This window comes from Ambystoma mexicanum, chromosome 1p, assembly GCF_040938575.1.
Source record: "Ambystoma mexicanum isolate Mex_15411 chromosome 1p, UKY_AmexF1_1, whole genome shotgun sequence".
Lineage (NCBI taxonomy): Eukaryota > Metazoa > Chordata > Amphibia > Caudata > Ambystomatidae > Ambystoma > Ambystoma mexicanum.
The window spans coordinates 1298132815-1298157150 of NC_090921.1; the positions used below are offsets into that span (position 1 = coordinate 1298132815).

The 24336-nt window shown below is 47.9% G+C and overlaps 1 long non-coding RNA gene across 1 annotated transcript in view; it reads right to left on the reverse strand.

Annotated features, from left to right (window-relative positions):
• The window catches only part of LOC138453190 (uncharacterized), a 30373-nt gene extending 21567 nt beyond the window's left edge, over window positions 1-8806 (reverse strand). The window contains exon 1 of the long non-coding RNA XR_011260374.1: window positions 8708-8806. This is a non-coding gene — a long non-coding RNA (uncharacterized lncRNA). The remainder of the gene's footprint in view (window positions 1-8707) is intronic.
• Window positions 8807-24336: the final 15530 nt, after the last annotated feature.

A 24336-nucleotide genomic window follows, 5' to 3' on the forward strand; every position in this document is an offset into this window, starting at 1 on the left:
GGCCAATGAGCAGCCAGCAACCACTAGACTGCTCATTGGGGTTCTTAGGAGAACTCTTCATGCCTCCGCTCCTTCATCCCAGTACTTATTCCAAGTTGTCTAGACTGCTCCTGTTGGTTATGCGGAACACTCAACATTCCTCCATTAATCTTCTGTGTCTCAGTGGTTGTCAATAGCTTATCTTTCAGCTCTTCCCCATTCTTCCTCGTCTCAGTATTTCTACCCTTGATCTCCCTTGGGTCAGTTGTGCTCTTCATAGTCCCTGTACTTATCTAGGGAAATGGCATGGCGACTATAGCTCATGAGCCTATTAGGGAAGGGGTTGTTCTTTGGGTTATAGGAAGGGGGGGGGTTTAGGGTCTGGTGATTGGCAAGGATATTGTGTTCTCAGGGTAGGGTTGTTCCTAGTTCCATGAGGGGTTTCCTCTCCCATGTGATCCTCTCCCTGTGTACCACTCTCAGGGGAACTATTGTACCGAGGACGTACCGCCCTGGCCCCATGGGAATGGTCTCCCCCATAGGGGAGAAGGCACAGCATCCACAGATATGTCACAGACTCAAATAAAATGTAAATTACGCAACATTATGTTTCTATCAAGCAAATACCAACGGAATCCACCCTGGAGGGCTACGGACTCCATAATTGGGGACCAACACTGCCAAACCACCACTTGGAATCTGGCAGTGATACCGCTGGACCAAGTGGCAGTAACGGTACCCTTGAGATGCCACCAAACTCGTAATGAGCCCCAATGTCCAGTAAGGGATTTGGCCTATAACCGTGAGGGGCTGGTGGTCCAAGAAATACTTGTCTAAGGGGATGGCATAATGCTTGGCTTGACAACAGCAATACACATAAAACGATTTGGTGTCCTTCAAAAAAGCTCCCATTGTTTCTCAAATTCTTTTTTGTCTTAAGGCAATTTTTTATGCCATTTTGAAACTATAAATCTGGCCAGGAGTGTACACACCCCTCATTAAATCATGGTTCCGTTTTCTTTTAGAGATTCTACATTCTGCATCGAACCATGGTGCATCTCTTTCTATAACCTGGAACTCCTGAACTTGGGGGCACGGTTTGCCAATAGCTCTGTCCTGGATAATTTCTCCTAAAGACTCAAACAAACTGACGCTTTTCTTTGTGGCCTCTGAACTATTCAACAGTTTTAAGAGAATATCTTAATTTCTTGTGAATTATTCATTCTTTCCAATGCCTCCTTTTTCGAGCACAGGCACCGCCAACCAGCCTCTCTGGCTGTTAGATATCTTCTTTGTGGTGCCTACCCTGGCCATTGGAAAATGAACTCAATAGGATTGTGTTTACTCCTTGATCAATATAACATTTCATAACATTCCTGAAGAAAAAAAACATCCACAATACAGTCATCAATGACTGTGGAACAGTATTGCTGATCTTGCATGCTGAGGAATGCACCATTTGCCATTAAAGATCCCATAAAATCCTAAGCAGAACCTCAGTAGACCTGAAAAATCAGTGCTCCATTTGTGGCCATTTTTACTGCCCATACATTTGCACTAATATTTTGCTCGGGAACCTGAAACCCCAGGTAATGTTTATTTACTCGTACTCTATTTTTGAACAGCTGGACTGGCCCTATATGTCTAAAAATGTTCTTCTGACCACTCAATTTCCTCAACATTTCTTGTAAACAGCCACTTAACGTCAAATGAAGTTAAAGGCCTTGCACATTTCCTTGACTAGAATAACACGTGGTCTAGATAACTATTAAGTACTGCTAACAAATGTTCTATACACAGTTTTAACTTTGTTACATTTCTAATTTGTGTTGCAATCATTTGTCTGCCAACTGTGCGCCGATATGTTCCGTCGAAAAATGGATGTTGCTCACCATTTAATTTGATATGGCAATTTTGCTCATTGCGCACAAAAGGTTGGGGACCCCTGGTATAGAGCCATATTAACTAGCTTTTGAATGGTTGTACAATTATGTGCCATCTTATTTGACAGATTCTGTAGAACTCAATACAAGAAGCCAAAGCTACACTCAGAATAGACCAAGAGGATCATTGTGATCTCAAACGTACTGATGTATCACTTCAAACAGTCAAATAAGGTCACATTTTTTTTTCACTTTTAAGATGGCCTTTTGCCTTTCCTTAGACAGATGTTCGACTAGGATTTACATACATTGAGCCATTGTACACTGAGACTAGTCTTTAATTTGCTTTGTAGATAAAGTTGGAGACTGAAGATGGAGCAAATCACTGAACTTTGATTGTTTTGTTCCTAATGAAGTGAAATGTACTCCCGAATTGTGTCAAGCTCTTTTAATATATATGTATTTTGCACTTCTTGTGGAATTGCCTGGTTTGTGGAATTGCCTGGTTTGTTAAAATTGCATTTTATGTAACAACCTATGATTAAATTAACATATCACACAGACTCTATTGAATTAATTCTATATCAAGAACGGAGGCTCGGATTATGCTTTATCTCAAAGTTTACTTCCTGAGCAGATTTCAAAATACCAATAATTAACAGTAACAAAGTCAAAAAACTACAAATGCCATTTTAGTTAGAGTCTTTGGTAGTCCAAGAAATTATTGGTCCATGAAAAAACATGTGATAAACCTGACCAATCCACATAGTTCCATTAACACTGCTACTCCTTTGAAACCTCCAATTTCTTTGCTGCTCGAGCAGTGAGTTAAGTAGAATCTTCTTTATTCATGTGTGTTTGTGGTATATGACGTGTTTTATACTGTGCTTATTGACACGTAGGAGCGAGCGTGCAGCGTTCAATAGATTGTAGCAGAGCTTATCTGCATAGGGAGTGTTATAATTTGTATTGTTGCAGTCGCGATGGGGCTAGCGCTCCGGCAACCACAACAGCTCAGACCAGCAAGTAGGGGGCATTGCAATCACAGAAGAGATTGAAGCGTGACAGGACCTTAGGTAGTTACGGTGCTTCAGATCTACTTCCGTGACCGTTGAGGAGAGCGCGAGCCGCATTGGGAGGTCCCAAGCAGTACGCTCCTTTATAAAAGAAAAAGCATTAAACAAGAACGACTCGTACACTGAGAAAGGAGAGGTAGGAAAGCTATCTTGGGACAGTGAAACGTGTGCGGGTTGCGCACAGTGCACCTGCAGGTTTGGAAGGCCTCTGCAGCTCCTTACATATGACGGGCACAGTCGCTGGTAAAACGTGTGCTGAATGATCAGCCTCCGGACGCACTGTTATATATAATTATATTGAAATTTTACAGGAAGCAGGACCAAGACTCCTGTATTGACATATATATCATGCTCCTGCAGTGATGAAGGGAAGGCTAGCATTAGCTAGAAGAGAATTCACCCCAGCATGGGGCAAGTGTTACAGAAGGATTTCAGAGTCTCACTGGGACATGATTCCCAACAGTGAACGCTGATGAAGGATTGGCTAAAGTTTTCCCAGGGCTTGTAAGAAAAAAGGGATGAGACCAAGGGAAAGTAAAAGAGGGAAGGAAATCAGTCGCCAGAGTCCACAAGGCCCAGACCTCCCCCACCGCCCCTGGGCATGCCAAAGAAAAATAGTAGTGGAAAGAGAAAGACGGTGAGGTCCAGAGCAAGATCGAGCAGGTGGGATACAGGTAATTTAGTAGCTCAGAAGAGGGGGGTGACGATTGGCAAGAAGAGAACATAGATGAGGAGGTGGTTTCGATATACTCAGTTGAGGAGCGTAAGAAAGCTCCAAAGAAAAGGAAGGTCGCTGAGGAAGAGGAAGTAGAGGGTGACTATTTTGACCCAGAGGGAATAATCCATCCTCCCTCTTAGAATGGGAGCCACCTAAGAAAATAGCGGCATACCTTAAGAAGCACCTTAGGGCACCAATGGTGAAGGAGGTCAGAAACCGGTTTTGGGCAGAATATCCAAGATCACATCTCCCTGGGGGGATGGCTGACACTTCAGAAATCAACGATAAAATGGTCACGTTCATGGGGAAGTACGTGAAAGATGCGAGGAAAGGCCTGGACAGGTCCTGGCGATCTTGCCACGACAAGATGTTGGAAATTGTGGGTCCGCTCACAAAGATACTTCAGATGGCTGAGGAGGCCTGTGTGAAAAAAACGAGGCAGCATATCCGGTGGTGTTAACCGGATGGGCACAAAGGACCATTTGCATGTTGGGGAATGCCAACTGTGCGATTACAAGCAAAAGGAGGAGGTCACTGTTGGTAAAAATAGATCCCAAACTTAGCGAGCTGGCAACCTCTGAGTCAGCAGCGGCTGCAAAAGGACTCTGGGACTCCATTGCTCAAAGTGTGGGGGGGAGTCACCCACTTGCAAGATGCTTCAATTCTGAAGGGGGGGCAGGGGCAGAGGGCCACACGACGGTGCTCAATAGATCAATGTGGGAAAAGGTCCCCCCCAGTGGGAAGAATGGTGCAGCAGGAATTTGTAAAAATGTTATCTAAAGGACAGTGTGTGAGTTAGGTTTTTTTGTATTGTTCTGCATACTTGCAGTGTGAATACTAATGGTTTATGTGTATGTGCTGTCATGGGAATGGAAATATCGGAGGACGACGAGGACTGCCTCAAGTTTGTCTCTATAGTATGTCCATGGGCACTGCAGAAGGTCCCAGAAGTTTGGTAAGGTGTGGGGTACTCACACGGGTTACAGGCTCAGCAGTAAGATTGGCTAGTAATCCAGATATTGCAGAGAAAAGCTCACAACTAGAAGCATGACATGCAGTTACGCCAAGCAAAGACTTGGGGAAGTTCTTTGCTTACGGTCATAAGAATATTAAAATAACACAACACAAGGCTGGAAGGTACACAAACCAAAAGCATGAACTTGTTATGAGTGAATCATTGTTTTCAGGTGCTTTGCACCATGCAGAATGGCCACCTGAAAGGAGGGATGGGGAGTATATTGGCCCAAAACTGTGCGGCCAGTGTTGAAGGAGTACTGACTTGGGGTCAGACACCAGAGGTGGGCCGTTCTCACAAGGACGGGGACATGAGTGATCCATACAAAGGTTATGGGAATGATTGACCTGGATCCTGAAGATTATGGCAATTATAGCCCTATCGCGGGTCTCCCTTGGCCAGGCAAAATCCTGGAGAAAGTAGTTACCAACAGTTGCAGGATTTTGTTGAAGATCTTTACGTGCTCCATCCTTGTCAATTCTGGCTTCCGTCCATTACATGGGACAGAGACTGCATTGATGGCGTTCTGGGATGAGATGTTGCAAGCAGGGAATGCAGGGAATCTCTCTCTGCTTGTAATGCTCGATCTCTCAGCTGCATTTGATACGGTGGACCACAGCATTCTGCTGTATCGCTTAAAGGATCTGGTTAATGTGGACCCTGGTGCACTTCAGTGGTTTACATCCTTTCTCACTGATCGTCAACAAAGTGTCCAGGTTGGAGGTGTTCTCTCAGAAATCCTCCTCTAGTGCTGTGGTGTGCCACAGGGATCGGCTCTCTCCCCACTTCTGTTCAATATCTATCTTCGTGCCCTGATGAATATCCTGGAAAAATACCATCTCAGGTTTCACTCTTATGCTGATACCCAGCTATACACCAGGCTCGATGTGGAGGAAGCTCTTGCCTTGGTCACTAGATGCTTAGAGGAAATAGGTACATGGATGGAAGAAAATTGGCTGCAATTGAGCCCAAAGAAAATGGAGGTGATTTTCTTTGGCCCTACGCATCTCCTTGATGGAGAAAAATGCCCCCTCTACCCCAGTTTCTGGGAGCCAGCCTCAAATACTCCACCAAGGTAAAGGACCTGGGCTGTATTTGGCAGAGTGACTTAGGATGTAATGCCCAGGTCTCAGCCAAGGTTCAGTCTGTATTCTATAATATTCGCCTTCTGCGCCAAGCATTACCCTATGTTCCCTGAGTAGATCGGGCGACGGTGGTGGGTGCGTTGGTCAATTCAAACCTTGACTACTGTAACAGACTCCTGGCAGGAGCACCGAGTAATCAAATCCATCGCCTTCAAAAAGCACAAAAAGCGGGAGTGAGACTGGTTTTTGATGTAGCCAAGAAAACTCACACATCTGGTCTCCGCCGATCATTACACTGGCTGACCGTGGAAGATCGAATTAAATTCAAGACTGGCTGCCTGGTCTTTAGATGTTTCCAGTATATTTGATAAACAAACTGAAACAGTACCAACCGACACGTACCCTTAGGTTGGAGGATCAATCCCTCCTCGTAATTCCTAGGATGAAGTGTAGATCAAGAGGAAACCAGTGCTTTTCAGTGACCAGACCCAGACTGTGGAATAGTCTCCCACTAAATCTGAGACAAGAAAACTCGCTGATGAGTTTTAGAGCAGGTCTCAAAACCTATCTTTTTAAGTAAATCCAATGATTTTGGATCCCTGCTTAGTCTACGTTTATTCTAATATGATCCAGATGGGCTTGCCCTACTCCCTTTCATTGAATACGTTCCATCTGCGCCAGGATACAATTTAGTTCGCTGTGTGCGCTTATAAATGTTTCAAAATTCAGTCAGATGGCATACAGCAAAAGTTTCCTTGTGGATGTTTTCCCAGCTCTAAAATGGGCAGGATGTGCTAATGAGAGATGGGAAGTATAGATGCAGTTAGCGTGGCGGAGTGTCAGGGCGTTCCTAGCCGGAGAGGAGAACTTTGATACTGTGGTGTCAGTCACGAGCGGTTCCGGAATGGCTGCACTCGGGCCAAAGCCGATCGACAGGCACTGACTCCCTGTGGGGACAGTTGAGACTCTGTCATCTGAAGTCAGTGGTTCTGATATATACCGACTGGCAGTTCATAACCAGAAGCAGACAGCCGCTGGTCTGCAAATGGCCAACTGGGAGTGGCATGGGTCACCCTTGGACTAGAATCTTGTTTTTGCATATGTGGCTTGGACCACCCCAGTTTGTTTGCTCCAATAAGCTGTGATCCAGGGCCGGCCTTGCCCCCCAGGGCGCCATGAGCCCCCACCCACACCAGCTTGGGGAGTCTTTCAAGAGCTCCCCTGAGCTGGCGTGGTGGGAGAAGGCGCGGCAGGCATACCTTCCTAACTTCCGGAATTTTTCCGGAGACTGCAGAATTTTAAGCCTTTCTCTGGGTCTCCGGAAAAGTCCCTTGAATCTCAGGAATTTTGAGATTCTTTCCGGGTCCTGTCATATTCTCCACCTGAGAAGTGGGCGGGAACCAGAAACGGCACGAAATGTTTGTGCCCACTGCCGGCATAACACCTATATGAGGCCGCTGCACCCTCAAAGCGACCCCCGACCGCCGTAATTATAGTGCTTTCAATCCATGTAATTGGATTGAAAGCAGCATTATTTCTGCTGCGGCGCCACCTTCACTTTGCTTACTGTAGCATTGAATGAATGATTTTCAGTGCTATGGTAAGCAAAATGATTTATAAAGCGCCTTGGTGTAAGGCGCTTTATAAATCAATAAATACAAATACAAAAAGAACGCGGCACCGCCGCCGTAATAATAGTGCTTTCCATCCAATGACATGGATTGAAAGAACTATTATTTCGGCGGCAGTGCCGCCTTCATTTTGCTTAGTAAAGCATTGAAAATCATTCATTCAATGCTATAGTAAGCAAACTGAAGGCTACAACAACCGAGTTTACCTTTTTGACAGGTGGGCGGGGCATGTGGTCGGAGCCTTGTGCAAATGGGCGGAGTCGTGTGTGGCTGTGGGCGGGACATAAATCTCAGGAATTTTGATTTTTAAATGTAGGCAGGTATGGCGGCAGGCACCCTTTTGTTATTAACACCCGCAAAGCATCTGCACCCTATTCAGATGAGGACCACCCCCTCCGATGCCGGAGTAAGGTGGTTTGCATTGGTATAGGGTGTTCGTGCATTAGCATGAGAGTCCTATTCCATTGATTAACCCCCTGCGAGGCGTCAGAGTGGGGAGGTAGAAAAAAAAGTGTGGCGCTTCCTGCCCACCCTCCCCTCTGTTGACCAGGGTGGGGTCACTAATTTGCCTGGTGCACTGCTGACTCTAAGGCTGGCCCTGCTGTGATCTCTGGGTTTCCAAGCTTTACAACTGTTACCATGTTATTACTATGGGAATTGAATTCACCCCGGTCTCCATGCTTTGACCACAATGTAAGTGGGGGCACAGTGGGGGATCGTCCCACTATGCTCTATGCATAAATGCCAACATGTCATTCGGGTGCTGTTCAGAGCGATCTATTTTTATCTTTGCATTCCGGGGCTTGGCCTGGATCTATTGGAAAAGCAAAACAACAAGTCCCACAGTTCGGAGAAAGAACTGAGAAGGATTGATCTCTCGAATGCCATGGGACATTAGCCCCTCCCCTCCCCAGTCACCATTGAGTCTTCATAAAGTTGTGTATGGAATCGGGAATGCGAATTGCGCACAGGTTTGCACACGCTCGCTCGCAGTGTACACTGTAATTGGCCAACTTGTCACCAAAGTGGGCAGAACCAGCTCTCTGACCTTAGAGTGCAGACCTTGGCAGATGAATCGCTCTTGGGACCCCCCTACCTTCCTCGTGCGATTTGCCCAGGCATGTCGGTTTTTCACACGTGACTGACTGTCAGTCTATCGGCCATTTTCACGACTTTCCGGGGTTCCAGTGCCCTGAACGGTTCAGGAACACTTTACTTTGTGAACTGGCACGTTCCTGGTCTAAAGGGAAATGGGAGGATCCAAAGCCATGGTGCTACGTCGCCCAAATAGGTGACCGTGACCCCACTCACACATCTCACCTGCCTGAAAAGACACATAAGAGGGGCAGCGGGTGGCAGACTCCCTCTCTCCCCGGCAACAATGAGGTGCTCTTCAGTAACAGCAGGGAGGGAGGGGCTATCAGTCAACGCCGGTTAAGCAATCAGGCGCCAATTTTCAGTAGAAAGGAGCCGTTCCCCAGGGCTATTCACGTGACTCCGCCCTTCCCCGAACAGGCCTCAATCAAGGTGTTTTCCTCAATCAAGCAGTATCCGGAAGCCCCAGCAGGACAGCACAACCTGAGTCATGCTTTCTGTTCTTTATAAAAATGAAAATCTCAGCTGGAAGATACTGGTTTTAGTAGAATGTAAAACACCAGTTTTTTCAAAATTTGCAAAAAATGTGGGAGCCCTTGTATTGAGAACAAACACAACCAAATAAGCAGTTCTATGAGGTGTTTGTAGTATACTGCATTAATGGAAGACAGGAGACTTGCTGGTTTGCTGGAAGGGCTTTATTTATGAATTCCCAGCCGGCCCAAAAACACGCAAACTGCGTGTCTCTATGAACTGAGGCCAACGGGCCTGAAGTGGCTGGGAGGTGCTAAGTGCAGCTCACGTCCTTAATTGAGCCGCGGGCCCCGTTCTCAGAGGAGCCGGCAGGGCGCTCCTCTCTGCGTCCTCGGCCCGGCTCGTAATGCGCGCGGAGCACGCGGGGGCGGGACTTCCGGTTTCCGCGAGATCTCGCGAGAGCGGGGCTCTCGCGACTTCTCTACACACCTCCCTTTTTCCAACGGATGATCGGGTCACTGTACAACATAGTCATTGTATCTCACCGGTCTGTGCTCTCTTCTGGGCCGCTCCCTGGTTCCAGCGCACTCTTCTTGCTGCTCTGGTTCCGGGTCTGCATCGGGTTCTTCCGGTTCGATCTCGGGTTCTAACCTTTCTCTGTCGTCTCCTTCATGTTCACGTTCCTCGCTTCTCCCATAGTTCTTCTCAGTCTCTACTAGTGATCTCTCCGGAGACCTCTCTCTTTCTTGCCTCCTCTGGTACAGTGCTACTCTTTCAACGTTCCATGTGCGCCCGTCTTCCGTGCGAATGCAGTTTGTTCCTTTGTGAATTACCTGGCAAGGTCGACTGTATCGGGACCCTGTGATTTGATCTTTCTTTGGTAGTCTGATCTTAACCAGGTCTCCCTTTCTTATGTCTGGCGCTTGTTTGGCCCTCCTTCTCTCATCACTCCATGACTTCATACGTGCCTTGCTGCTTTGGATTCGCCACACTACTTCTGACATGTCCACAGCCTCATCTTCTCGTACTTTCGATAGCCATGGTGGACTCAGCGTGGACGCCGCACTCCTCCCTCTCAACATTTTGAACGGGGAAACCTGCGTGATGCCATTTGGAGTGAGTCTGTGGGCCGCTATGGCCTCTTTGGTGGTTTTGAGCGGGTCCATTCCTGAAGCTGTTGCCAATTGGATGGCGCCCTTTATGAACCTGTTTGCCCTTTCTACAAGCCCATTGGCCTGAGGGTGATACAGAGCAGCTTTCTTTTGTTTGATATGATTTCTTTTTAGAAAATCTTCCATGTCTTTAGAGACCAGTTGCACCCCATTGTCCGTAACCACCTCTTTGGGGAGGCCTTCCCTTTGAAAAATTTCTGTGAGTACTTCTATGACCGTCTTGGTGGTTATATTCGGGACAAACTCTGCCTCCACCCATTTCGATAAGTAGTCCACCAGCACTATGCCATACCTATGTTCAGGCGACATAGCCTCCAGGGGTCCTATGAAGTCGATGCCTATTTTGGACCATACTGCTTCGGGTATTTCTGTGGGTATCAGGGGTGCCTGGCGGACCTTTAGTCTTTTGTCGCTGTTTAAGCATTCATGACACCGTTCTATCATGGTGCGAATTTCTTGGTCCATGGACGGCCACCAGTAGGCCTCTCTCACTCTGCGGCGAGTCATCGTGTTGCCGAGGTGTCCCGCGTGAGCCCTGGAGAGAATGGTTTTTCTCATACCTATTGGGGGAATGATTTGATCAGTTTTCATGACGATCCCTTCGATTTCGGACAGCTCATCCGACACTTTCCAATATGGTCTCATGCCTTCGGGCAGCGCTTTTTCACTGGGCCAACCTTCTTTGATGCATTCTCGAATCCTGGTCATGGTGGGGTCTATCCCATCCTCGTCGCCAATTTATGTAGTATACTGCATTAATGGAAGACAGGAGACTTGCTGGTTTGCTGGAAGGGCTTTATTTATGAATTCCCAGCCGGCCCAAATACACGCAAACTGCGTGTCTCTATGAACTGAGGCCAACGGGCCTGAAGTGGCTGGGAGGTGCTGAGTGCAGCTCACGTCCTTAATTGAGCCGCGAGCCCCGTTCTCAGAGGAGCCGGCAGGGCGCTCCTCTCTGCGTCCTCGGCCCGGCTCGTAATGCGCGCGGAGCGCGCGGGGGCGGGACTTCCGGTTTCCGCGAGATCTCGCGAGAGCGGGGCTCTCGCGACTTCTCTACAGTGTTCCCACTCGCGACGGTCTACATCCACGTTTCAGCTCACTGTACCTTACCCAGACGAAACATATCCACGTGCAACACCCCTTGCGCAACCCCACACACGTATGTCTGCCTTGCTGGGCTCATTTCTTCTCTGTGAAGTGTACAGTGAGCTGAAGGCACTTGAGTGCCAACCTCCACATAGAAAACATGATTTGTCCGTGTTCTTTCTCAGTGGGGGTGGACTGGCCTACAGAGACCTCTGGAGATGTAGCACCCTGGGCCTCTTATGGGTGCTAACCTATTTTATTTTCACATTTTCTCATAGGAAAATGGTTGGGCTTGCTAAGTGTCTAATATGAGGCCACTTTGACCATTATTTCCAGGGCCCTTTGTAGTTCCCAGTCCACCCCTGCTTCTCAGTGGAGGGGCGCCCATATTTCTGCAAATTTAACTCAGCTGTATTACTTTGGCACAAGATTCCCGTGGCCAGGCCCATGCGTGAGAAGGCCACCCGGTCCTGTTTTTTCTAGAATTCTGCGACTTGTGCTTTCTCCTAAATTTCAACTGTGGAATAAAAGAAACCTACAAGTCCTAGAATCCAAAGCGGTAACAAACAGAACTGGGTGGCCTTTACACGCATGGCCACGACGGGCACGGGAAACTTCAGCACTCTGGACACAGCAGCAGATTCCCAGCTTTGTGTGTCCCATGTCATGTGTGGCCCTCACAGCCAGCCCTGGCTTTTCAGCTAACCGCACTTTGTTTAATGAGACAAGGAGGCCCACATATTTACTCGGAAATGTAACTACGCGCCCCAGAAGGCAAAGTGTTGTTGCCTCAGAGCCGGGACTGGATGAAGGAGCCACACATGACCTGCGGCACACTTGGCAGCAATGGTGAGAGTGGCAGTTTTATGGACTCCAAGAAAGAAACCTTTGTGGAAGACAGCATGGAAAATGGAACAACCGCAGGAACAGACCACGAGTTGCTTTAAACAGTGACTCTCCCAGTATCATGTATAGATGGTGGGCTTTCCCCTCTTGATATTGATATACTTCAAGTGCTGCCTTCACAGCCTGCACACAATCATACCAGCACTCAGGGTTGCACTCAACACCACAGGCTTGTCACCAGCCCCACCCCCCCATGTACCCCACTGTGGCGTTGCCCCATAAGGGCTGCGCACGCGGCGGCGTGACGTTGCACGTCGCCGCATGCGGCTTAAATAAACGGGGCGTTCCCGGAGAGCGACCGGGGAGCCCGAACCTAACGGACGTGTGAGTCTGAGCTCTGTTGGGTTGGGGGCTCACGGGCACGCCTGGGGGGGCCAAGGACAGACCCCCAACAGTGGCGACGAGGATGGGATGAAGGTCTGGTTCCCGGAGCTAGAGAAAAGGGTCGATGACTTTGTGGCAGCCTGTGTATGGTGCCAGGCAGCCTCCCCGGTGCAGAGGGAACCGCCTATCGAAGCAATGCCTCGGGGGACCAGGCCCTGGGAGGTCGTACATGCGGACTTTGGGTCCACGTCCGTGGGCACCCATTTTCTGGCCATAGTCGATGAGTACTCCCGGTACCCCGAGGTGGAGTTCGTGGAATCGGTGGCATTCGAGCATGTGGTGGTCGGCGTGGAAAAGATCTTTGCAACCCATGGGTTTCCCCCTACGCTGTGCTCGGACAATGGGTCGCCATTTCAAAGCGAACGCTTCTCAGAGTTCCTGGCCAGCTGTGGAGTTCAACATCGAAAGATATCCCCGCTGTGGCCGAGGGCCAACGGCGATGCAGAAAGGCTGATGCGAACACTAAACAAGACATTTCGGATTGCGCAAGGACAAGGCCAGCCCCTCCAACGGGCATTGTATCAATTCCTGAGAGTGTATCGCACCACCCCACATGCCTCCACTGGTGTCGCCCAGGCAGAAGTGCTGTTCCGGCGATGCCCCCGGGGTCTACTGCCGGAGGTACAGGAGAGAGAACCTGGGATTATGAACGACCAGCAGGTGGAGGCCGACCGACTGGCCAGGATCAGCCAAGAGAACGTGCGCCGGGGCCTGCGGCCCCAGCGGCTGGAACCCGGGGATGAGGTGCTCATCCGGAACCGCCATCCTCACAGGAAGTTGTCACTGCCTTATGAACCGGCGCCCCTGGATGTGGTCGCTGTGAAGGGGTCAATGGTGACGGCCTCCGATGGGCGGACGGCTGTCACCCGCAACGTCAGCTTCTTCAAGAAGCTGGGGGACTCGAGAACTGAACCCCCTCTGGACCCTGGTGTCGCCGAGATCCCTGAGGAAGATGGCCCCCCTCTCGGTGCCCCGGTCTCTCCGTGTCAGGAGGCTACTGTTGACGGACTGCCGGTGCCGGAGGTGAGCGGGAGGTACCCCCAGAGGACTGGGCGAGGGAAACCCGCTTACCTCAGTGAGTATGTGTTGGGACAGGTGGAGAGTCGTCCGGGGTGAGGGTGGCTGACATTAAAGAGGCCTGGGTCCAGGATGGGCAAGTTGTTTGCTGTGTGATATGTTGTGTTTAACTAATAAAGTAATTGTGTGTCCTCCTGAAAAAGGAGGAGTGTGGCGTTGCCCCGTAAGGGCTGCGCACGCGGCGGTGTGACGTTGCAAGTCGCCGCGTGCGGCTTAAATAAACGGGGCGTTCCCGGAAGCGCAGAGCGACCGGGGAGCCCGAACCTAACGGACGTGTGAGTCTGAGCTCTGTTGGTTTGGGGGCTCACGGGCACACCTGGGGGGGCCAAGGACAGACCCCCAACACCCACTAACCTTCCCGCTTTCATTTCTGCAAACCACATGCAATAAGACCGCCAACACGACAGAAGTTTGCCATACAGGGCCGCTTTACATTACTTAATGAATAGCCATTAGACAATGGACGAAACATTGAAAAAATGATGGTGGCAAGCCAGCACCAGTGGACACATGGTGTGAGAGATGGGGGTTTAGGGGTCTTTGGGTCGGGTCATGGCAGTCGAGTGCTAGGCTGACTGAGAACAGGGCCACCCTATGCCCCCAAACCTGAAAATATATATGTATATTGTTTTGTATTTAACCATTCACAGTAAGTCCTATTTTGACATTTCCACTATACTTGATATTCGTATTAAGCTTACAGTTTGACATTTCCTTTGACCTTGTCATTCACAGGAAGCTCACAGATACACAATTCCAGTGCAAAAAATGAAAACATTCAAAATGATCCCAAGTTATTTTGGGGTACAAGTTCCCAATGGATACATCTTGTTCAACTCATACAGAAAGGACATAAAAAATGTACCTAAGGCCAACAGAATATAACAGCAGGAAAAGCGATGAGACCGAGAGCCATTCACTCAGAGACAAGGCTGCCAAATCCTCGAGTCAAAATGAGTACAAAATGAGTACATACAATCGCATAAGGGGACAAAAGCTTTGCTGTTTAGCACCTAAAAATATCTCATAGAAACATGTTGAGCAATGTAAAAAAAGATCATGATTGTACGTATATGAACCACTTCATAATTGGGTGACTTCACAGCAGTCTGCATTTTGATGCTGTGACGTCGTGACTATGCGAGCTCTGGCATCGTTATGTGGGATGGCCCACGTTCGGGCAAGAACACTAGGGGAAATGACGTTGAGTTAAGGAGGGGGGCGGGCAAGGTTGGGGGTTGAGGGAAGGGAAGTTAGTTCACCATGTAACGGCATAGAATAGAAGTATGCTTGTATTCTACCGGCCGTTGTGTGTGTGTTTATTCTGTGCCGGCGGCTGTCCCAAGCCCGGCAGTCTCACTCATCGAGCACAGACCGCTCGACTTCACATTGGCGACAAGGTCCAAGCGTGGATCCATGCCCCAGCCACAAACAGCGCAGCACGGGAGCGCGTACGACCACAGGTAGCATGCACGTGGTCCCGGTGTACGGGCCGTTGTGCTCCCCATCGCGCAACGCCGGAGGGTTCCACCGGGCACAAGCCACACGTCTTGGCGCACCTCCGCATACAAGAACAGCCAGCACCTCCAAGTTACTCCCATGTATGGAAAAGGGGGGGAGCACTCGGCAGCAGCCCTTCATGACCGACAGGCCCCACAAAGGTACAAGTCCCCAGGCCAGCAACATCACAAGAGCCATAAAGGCCAAAAAGTTGCTGACCCAGATCACACCACGGGCGCAGGAGGAGCCATGTGGGTCACAGTCCAGAGCCTCAGGAAGGCCACACAGGACAAACAAAGCCACCGCATCCCACATCCAAGTGGTGCTTAATTACTGACTGGCACAACAAGCACGGGATATATAGACCCTCCCCACCCTTAAACTACAACTAACGCTTCCAGAGAACCACTAAAACCCCAAACCATGTCAGATGGCAACCTTGCATCCACGTCAGGCGGCGGAGCCTCAGGACACGTCCTTCGTTTGGGTGGAGGATCTCAAGTGCTACACTTACCCCACGCATTCGACATACATGACACCAGCAACCTGGGGCCAAGATGGACAACCTGACTACGAGACTTTACATTTTACGTAGGGGCGATAGGGCTCAATGATGGCACAAGACTCAAAAACACACTGTCGATGGAAGTGGGGCCAGTGGTCAGAGACATCGCAGGAGAATTACTCAACCTCGAAACAGCATCTTAACGGGACTTACAAACCAAACTGTCAGAATGCTTCACACCCCACACCAACGTTGATTATGAAATACACATCTTTCATACCACACAGCAAGACAAAGGAGAGTCTCTTGACAACTTTGTGATGAGGTTGAGAATAAAATTAAAGCACTGCGAGTTACATCGATACTCCAATGAAGACACTCTAAGGTCACAGGTCATAGCTGGCTGCGACTCCCAAAAATTCTGAAAGAAACTCTTGCAGAAACAGAGGTCACTGGAAGAGATCTTAGCATTAGCACGCATGGAAGCAGAAGTAGAATCCCAGTTGGACAACCTTTTCAGGGGGCCTCATTACAACTTTGCCAGTACAGAAACAATGGTGCTGGTAAGCTTACCGGCACCGTTGTTTCCGGACCGGCAAAGTACAAGTCTGGTTGGCGGGTACCCTCCCGCCCAGCAGGTCTGACTTGCCGGGTGGACCGGCACCCGCCCTCAGACTTTCACAGAAGCACCAGCACCGTTATTACTGGTGCCTGTGTTTCCGTGGTCCCCATTCCCATAGAGTTTTGTCGGACTCTATGGGAATGGGGAACAACATATTACCAGCGCCTGACTTTCTGGCTGCCGGGGTTGTAATACAACAGTGTTACAAGCAAGTCAGGCGCCGGTAACTGTTTATGGGTCCGTCGGCTACCCCAATGTCACACTACAACCCAAAGCCTCTGAACCTGATACCATCAACAAACTATACACCATGCCAAACCTGCCGACCAGACGCTCAGAGGCCACATGTTTCAGATGCAGATACGAATATCCCCACACAGGTGAATGCCCAGCCCTGGGCCAAAAATGCACGGCATGTGGCGGCGACGATCACTTCAGGGCCGTATGCAAAAACCCACCCACACACATACCAGCCGGAGACCACTCAGGGAACGAAAGAGGGCGACACCGGCAAGCCCTCACAAGGGCAGACCAGATAGTGAATCAAGAAGGCCGTGACAAGTGCGAACACAAGAAATCCTACATGTGGGAAGAATACCGACCATCCGAAAAGCTCCAGACGCAGTGGACGCAAACGCTATGTCAGCTAGATTGAAATGAGGTCGCCGTCAAGCAGTGAATCACCTTCTTCGAGGCAAGGATCAATGGAAAAAGGGATATGTGTGGGCCTTAAACAACAGCACTGCAACTCAACATAGCCCGATCCTCACGCTCCAAGTCAACGACACCCCACTAGAATTCCTCATAAACACAGCGGCAACAGTTAACATAACCTGCAAAGAGGCCTACAACATTTTTGCTCAGACAGCTAAGCTCAAAAAGTCCCCCATCGATATTTACCCATACAGATCCACCTCTCTGTTACCATGTAAAAGTGTCATCACAGCCCTGTGCAACCACAAAGCTCATGCAGCAAATATCCCACTACACGTCCTTGTTAGACGGGAAACCATATTGTGCCTTCCTTATTGTACATATTGGCCTAAACCAGTCGCTCTGCGAAGAAATCCACGTTTCAAGGTTCTGACCTTAGATCGATTTAGCCGCCATTTTAGGTTCATCCGCCATTTTGATTCTCACTCCAAAGTCACCCTGTGTTCTAAAATGGTGGATAGTGTTCTTCTGCTTGTAACATGGCCATCTTGACCTCCACAGACGAGTTAATCCTTAAACTGCCCGTAGGCCAAATATTAGGGTCATGTAATGAGACCTTGTCCTTCGTTGACCTGTAGATCGAGGAATACCTGTGCCAATGATACTAATCTGCAAACATATATTAAGCACGATACTGTTTTAACGATGAATGTGAACACTTGTTTAACTGCATTGTATGAAATATGTACGAAGACTTAATGTTGAATCCAAAGACACACTGTTGCTATTGTAACCTATTGGAGTATGAATTAAGGATAACCCATAAATGTATAGATGAATAAATTAGGAACGAACTCGGCATGAACCCCTAGCCCGAGAAATGATTAACCTGTAAATGGGCTGGACATCAGGTTGAGAATTGTATAAAAATCACAAACATTCTGATGTATAGCCCCACTCACTTCACACACCGAACAGGGCTGGTATTCGCTGTGTTGTACTGAGGGCCTGATAGCTATCTGTTACTTTGTCCTTTGAAAACTGTTCAGTTGTAGAATAAAGATCTGTGTATCTTTGTAAGCCCATGTTGGTGTATTTCCTTTTGGGGTACTCAGCCTCGATATTCTCTTTTTGCTTTTACAGATGGTGCCCGAACAGGGACCCTCAAGATTGATGCCAGCTCGTTGAAGGTTGACGCGGCTATCGGACCGGGATTGGAAGGTGTAAAAGGGGGCCCCTTACTGGGATGAGAAGCGACACCTCAGCAGCGCTGCACGACCCGATCCCTGGACGGTGAGCACACGGTCCGAGTCGGCATCTTGACGAGGGTCCATATATCGAGGCGGGCAGATTTGCCGAAATCACCAAACACGAGGGTCCTTTGTTTGTTAGAAAATTTGTATCCAATCGAACCTCCTTAGGATTTGATCAGGTGAGTCGTGACCCGATTCTTAAGTATCCTGATAATTTGTTTTGCCGCATTGCACTCGCGAGTTCAATTATTGACCAGGTAGCACCAGTATTCTGATATGCCTGGGAAATTGTCTGCCTGCTTCAGGGCATTATTCCGTAAGGGCAGACAATCTTTGGAATTTGGCCGACCGGCACCAATGGAGGGGTCGCCGGCATGTACTATGTGCTGTAAGCACGGCATTGGTAGTATAGTATTTAATGATATTTGGCACAGATAAACTAGACATGCTTCCGAACTTCAGTGGCCAATCAATAGTAGTTTTGAAATCCCTCGTATTGAATACTTAGAATCTATATTATTGAAGAAAAAGGCTAGAACTGCAGCATTTGACGTATTACAGAATTGGAAGAAAGAAGCTTTACAGCAGCTCAAGAGTAGAGAGAAACATGCGCGCCATCATATGACAAATGCCGAAAAAGCATTGTTATATGACCAAAATAAACAGTCTGAGTTAACTAGGAATCTGGATAGGGCTTTCTTATTTGGTATCCAGAAAATCTATCCTTTTAAAGACATTCATGTTTCTGACGAACTTATCGATAAATTGTTAAATGACCGAAGGCCTGGTGCAACTGCGTCACCCCTGTATGTTCCTCTTCCTGCTGCTTTTCCTCTTCCTGCTATTATTCCTCTGTCATGATGCCTACCCCCGGGCATCAGGACCAAGCCCATCAGCTTCGGAAGCAGGCATCCAGATACCTTTTAAAACCCCAACAGCCCCGGCTGGGGGCTGTTTGGGTTCAGTCCTGGCGCCTTAGGCGCCAGGCTCATCATGGAAATCAGTCCTGGCGCCATAGGCGCCAGGCTCATAGACTTTACTTACCTGATGCAGACCATGCTGCTAGTGAGTCCAAGCCAACGTGAGGCCTGGATGGGACTATTATTCTACAGGGACTATTTTTTACTCAGGTGTGGTTCTAGGGAACTTCTTACCTGGAACTACTTTGGAGGCTATTTAAACCACGCCCGAACAACAGCACACGCTTGGCGTTGTTCTGCATCCAGCAGCGTAACGCTCACCCCTTGTCTGCAGTCTGCATCCAGTCTTCTGCCACGCCCGCCTTGAACCTGGAGCTCCTAAAACCAAGAGGAAAGAAAAGGACAAGATTAGAAAACTAACTATTTCGAATTCCTCACCTGATTTAGGATCCATCTCGCCTCCGGACCTGAAGGAACATCATTGCTGTACGCGTCGCATCTCCAGCTACAGCGCCGCGCCATACTCACCAGTCCTCGTAGCATCTTTCGATTCAGCGCTGCCTCCATCATTTCTTCGCCGAACTCCGGCACCTGAGGGACAAAAGAAAACAAAAAGGTGAGCCGAGAAAACCAACAAATAAAACACTTATCATCATAAACTTACCTGATTACCACCGGAGGCATTATTCTATAACTCTCCACATCTTCATGTGCCGCACCTGCAAAGGGAGAGCAAACAACACGTTAAACACCGGAAACATTTACCGGACGGCATTGGGTAATACAGACTCTTACCTGAGCGCCACCAACTGCCACGAGGGGTATCTTCTCACGACCTTAGTTGCAAAACAAGGAAGGAAGGGGGGACAAGAGTGAATCATCGCACATATTGAACTCTATGAACTTGATACTTACCGAACCTTGCCAGGAACCTCAGAGTCAATACTCTCCGGAACTCTCCCACGCCTTAGATACCAGTGAAGTAACTGGCATCAACGCGCCCCTGCAATCCACGCAGGATGGAGAGCTCATCATTTAAAAACATATGGTGAGGTTCCTAAAAGGGGATATCGGAGGTGCCAAGAAGGGAGAACGAGAACAGTGGGAGGGGGCTATCACTCATATCCACGGGTGGCTAAATCCCTTTCTCCACTTGCAGGAGAATACTTCTACAGATCAAGCAGACGAGATTAGGCGGGCCAGTCCAAACAGTCATCTCAGCACTACGCATCACGTTGGTGGAGACCGCAGCTGTCTGGGTCCGATCGACACCCCTGTGGGAACCCAGTGAGCTTAACATCTTCCTCCTGCTCCTCCTGCTCTTCCTATCGTTCCTCCTGCTGTTCCTCTTCCTCCAGTCGTTGCTCCTCCTTTCGTCATTGCTCCTCCACTTGCTCCTCCACCTTTGCCTGTTGTACCAGTAATGGCACCTCCGTTCCCAGATGTCCAAAACTTGCCTAATCTCCCTCTTCCAAGTGGTTCTACACCGCTTGTAGTAGTTCGGGGAGCGGGATCGAGGATTGTCACTCGTAATACTGTATCTCCAGAGAAAAAACATGAGTTAACTGCGTGGGCTAAGCATTGCATGGAGAAGGGTGATCAAGCTAATGTTTTTGCCACACCTTCTAATATAGACAATTTTCCTGAGAAAAACATTTTTATTGAGGGATTACGGATTCATTTGTGTGTAATGTGGGACAGGTTAACTGATACGGATCTCCCACAAGGATTGAAGGATCTGAATACTTTAGCGTTTTCTAGAGACACTGCGGAGAGAGTGCAAGAGCATGTTGAGAGGGTTCTTGAGTATAGAAGGGAGCTGGAAAGGTTACGGAATGAAGATGAAGATGGTGATAGCTTAGACGTTATGTTCGTACAGAAACGGTTCTTTCCTTGTCGTAAATCGATAACTGAAGAAATGTGGATTTGCACGAAAGATGCGATTAGATGGATCTCAGACATGACGATAACTTCCGTTGAAGTATATGACACGTATAGTCAGTATACGCCAGAAATGCAGAGGAAAGTGATACAGGTAATGGTAGACTACCTACAGGATGAGTGTGTAAAAAGAAAGATTAGTTGTCCTGCAGAGTTATTGAGTATTTACAAGAGAGCTTTTTCAATTGACACCCCTTCTGCTGCTTTAGCGCTCGATTTGGCTCTGTTGCTTAGTAAGCGTTCGGAGTTGCCAACTTCTCAGTTGCCTATGAGAGGGGTTCCTCTGACATTTGTCCCAAAAGTAGAGATTCCTGCAAACGCTGTAGCAGGTACGCCAGCTCAGGACATTCCTGCACATTATGTGTCGCAGTTTGTTCACGTCCCGTTCTCGAGACAGGAAGTGAACACCATCAAACAGTCTATTCCCGACCATAGGAAGAATCCAAAAGGGTTCTACAAAGAGATAGAGTCTGTTTTGCAATCATCGGTATTCGCTTTAAGTGATATTGATTTGTTATTTCCTGTACTCCTGCCTGTTGATTTGTGGAAACAGATTAGAACTGTGGATGACATACCAGAGTTTGGAGATACATGGACTAACATGATTAGGCTCGATGGAGAAAGGCCAGCTGGCGAAAGACCGCCTCAGGTGATACTAACTTTGCCTGACAGAATAGTTATGAAATTGAAAATTATAATTCCCGAAAAGAGAATTATTTGGGACAAGCTTACTGTCTGTGTCCAGGGGAAGTCTGAGGCTGCTACCAAGTTCTTTAATCGGTTTGAACAGGTATTTTCAGATTTCAGTGCACAAGACTTAGGCACAGAGTCTGGGAAAAGATTATTCGTAGACAAATTTGTGCGTGGATTGCTGCCTGACATCCAGTCGCAAATGATGTCCTCCGAGAGCGCATGGCAAGCAAAATCTCAATCAGTACTGCAGATGGCTCAGTACTACGAGAATCGTGTCAATAATGAAAAAGAAAGAGTCAAAAAGAGAAAAGGTGATTTGAAGACTAAAGTATTATTGCAGAAAATTGTTAGAGGCCCTAGTGGGGGTAGTATGCATATTAGAGGTCAGTATGTTCCACAGGGTAATGCGCCCTTGGGTCCTGTAAACATTAACCAGTGTGCTTATTTTAGACAAGAGGGTCATTGGCGTGCACAATGCCCGATCCTCCGACACAGGTCAAATAACAGATTTGGGAATATGGGTAGACAATCCAGAGGCCGCCCAGGTGTAGGGGGTCCTGGTAGAGGTCAGTTTTCACAGGATTCACAGCAACTTTTTTCACAGGACAATCAGGCATCGAGTGTGGACAATAGAAAGATTTTTGACCATCCTTCTGCTGCTTACCTCTCTGAAGAACGTCCTTTCGATGACATTCTGTTCTGCTATGATTAACCGAAGTAGGGTTTGGAACCAATGCCTATTCCCGTTAATCAGAAAGGTCACTACATTGAAATGTTAGTGGGAAATAGAAAACATCTATTCTTGATAGATACAGGGGCACAGAAGTGTTCCATTGATCATTCAAGGGTTACAAACATTCCACTGTCAGGGCAAACCAATGTTTCTGTAGGGTTTTCTGGCACACCAGTTGTTTGTCCGGTTTCTTCACCGGTACCTATTTCTTTGGGTCCCTTTACAGACCATTGTCCATTCCTTTTGAGTATGAATTGAGGAGAGAATTTGCTGGGGTTGAATCTGTTGAAGGAATTAAATGCAGTAATTCATTGTTCTTCTGATGGAGTGCATTTGACGATTTCACCACAGCAACTTTCTGTCTCTCAATTCTTGACCAGACCTTTGCCGCCGGAATTTAGTGAGGCTCCGGAGTGTCTATGGGCTATTGATGATAATGATGTCGGTGTTTTACTGATTGAACCTGTTAAAATTGTCTTGAAACATGGAGTAAAGCTGCCACGTATTTCACAGTATAAGATTTTGTTTGATGGTGAGCAAGCTTTGAAATGCATCGTCTCCGATTTTGTGCATCGAGGGGTGATTGAGGAAATTGCAGGTAGTTTGTGCAATAGTCCGATTTTGCCCGTGTACAAAAAAGGCGATAATGCAATTCCTTTTCGTTTCATAATTGATCTACGTGCCATCAATAAGATCGTTGCCCCACAATTTCCAATTGTGCCTGATGTGATGACAATATTAACTATGATCCCGGCTTCAGCTACTTACTTCAGTGTTGTGGACCTGAAGAACGCTTTCTTTAGTATTCCGCTACATAAAGACAGTAGATATTTGTTCGCGTTCACCTTAGGGGGATGTTCATTTACTTTCACCCGTGCACCGCAAGGTTACATGGAAAGTCCTAGCATCTATAGCAGGGCTTTGAAAGAGCAGCTCAATACCCTTGAGTTGCCCTCTACTTGTACACTGCTTCAATGTGTCAATGACTTGCTTTTAGCTGCTGACTCAGAGAGCGCTTGTAAAGAGGGCACTGTGTTGTTACTTATTCACCTGGCTGAACATGGACACAAAGCTTTGCTTAAAAAATTTCAATATTGTTGTCAGGAGGTCGCCTATTTAGGCTATCTCCTATCAAAGGAGGGAAGAAGGTTGACACCTGAATGGATAAAACTCATTTCTAGCATGTCTGTCCCAAATACGCAGAAAGAAGTTAGAGCCTTGATAGGAATGGCTTTTTACTGTGGGCAGTGGATCCCGAACTTCTCCTTAGTGATCAAACCACTGTTGGCTTTGACGAAGAAGGGCATTTCTTCGCCATTGCCATGGGACTTGGTACACCAGCAATCATTTGATTTGCTCAAGACTGCATTGTGCTCGGCACCAGTTTTGGGCACACCAAACTATGAAAAGGCCTTTGTGTTGTATGTGCATGAATGTGATGGATGTGCTTTGGCTGTATTAACGCAGGAACATGGAGGGAAGAATAGGCCGTGCGGTTACTTTTCTTGCGCCCTTGATCCTGTAGTATGCGCTTTGCCAAGATGTTTGTGAGCTGTCGCTGCTGCGGCTGCATCTGTAAAACAGAGCGAGGGAATGGTCCTACGCCATCCTTTAACCCTAATGGTACCTCACTCTGTAGATGTTCTATTGAACAGAACTCAAACACAACACCTCACCTCTGCACGATTAACAAGATATGAATTGATCTTGTTTGCACCACACATACAAATTAAGAGGTGTTGTATTCTTAATCCAGCTGAACCTTTACCTTTCCCGCAAGGTACTGCTTGCAGTGACGAAGAATCACATGATTACCTTTACACCACCGAACAAGAGACAAAGGGTAGAATCGATCTGAAAGATACTCCTTTGAACAATCCACAACGGGAGCTGTTTTGCAACAGCTCCTTCTTCAAACTCCTGGATGGTACATC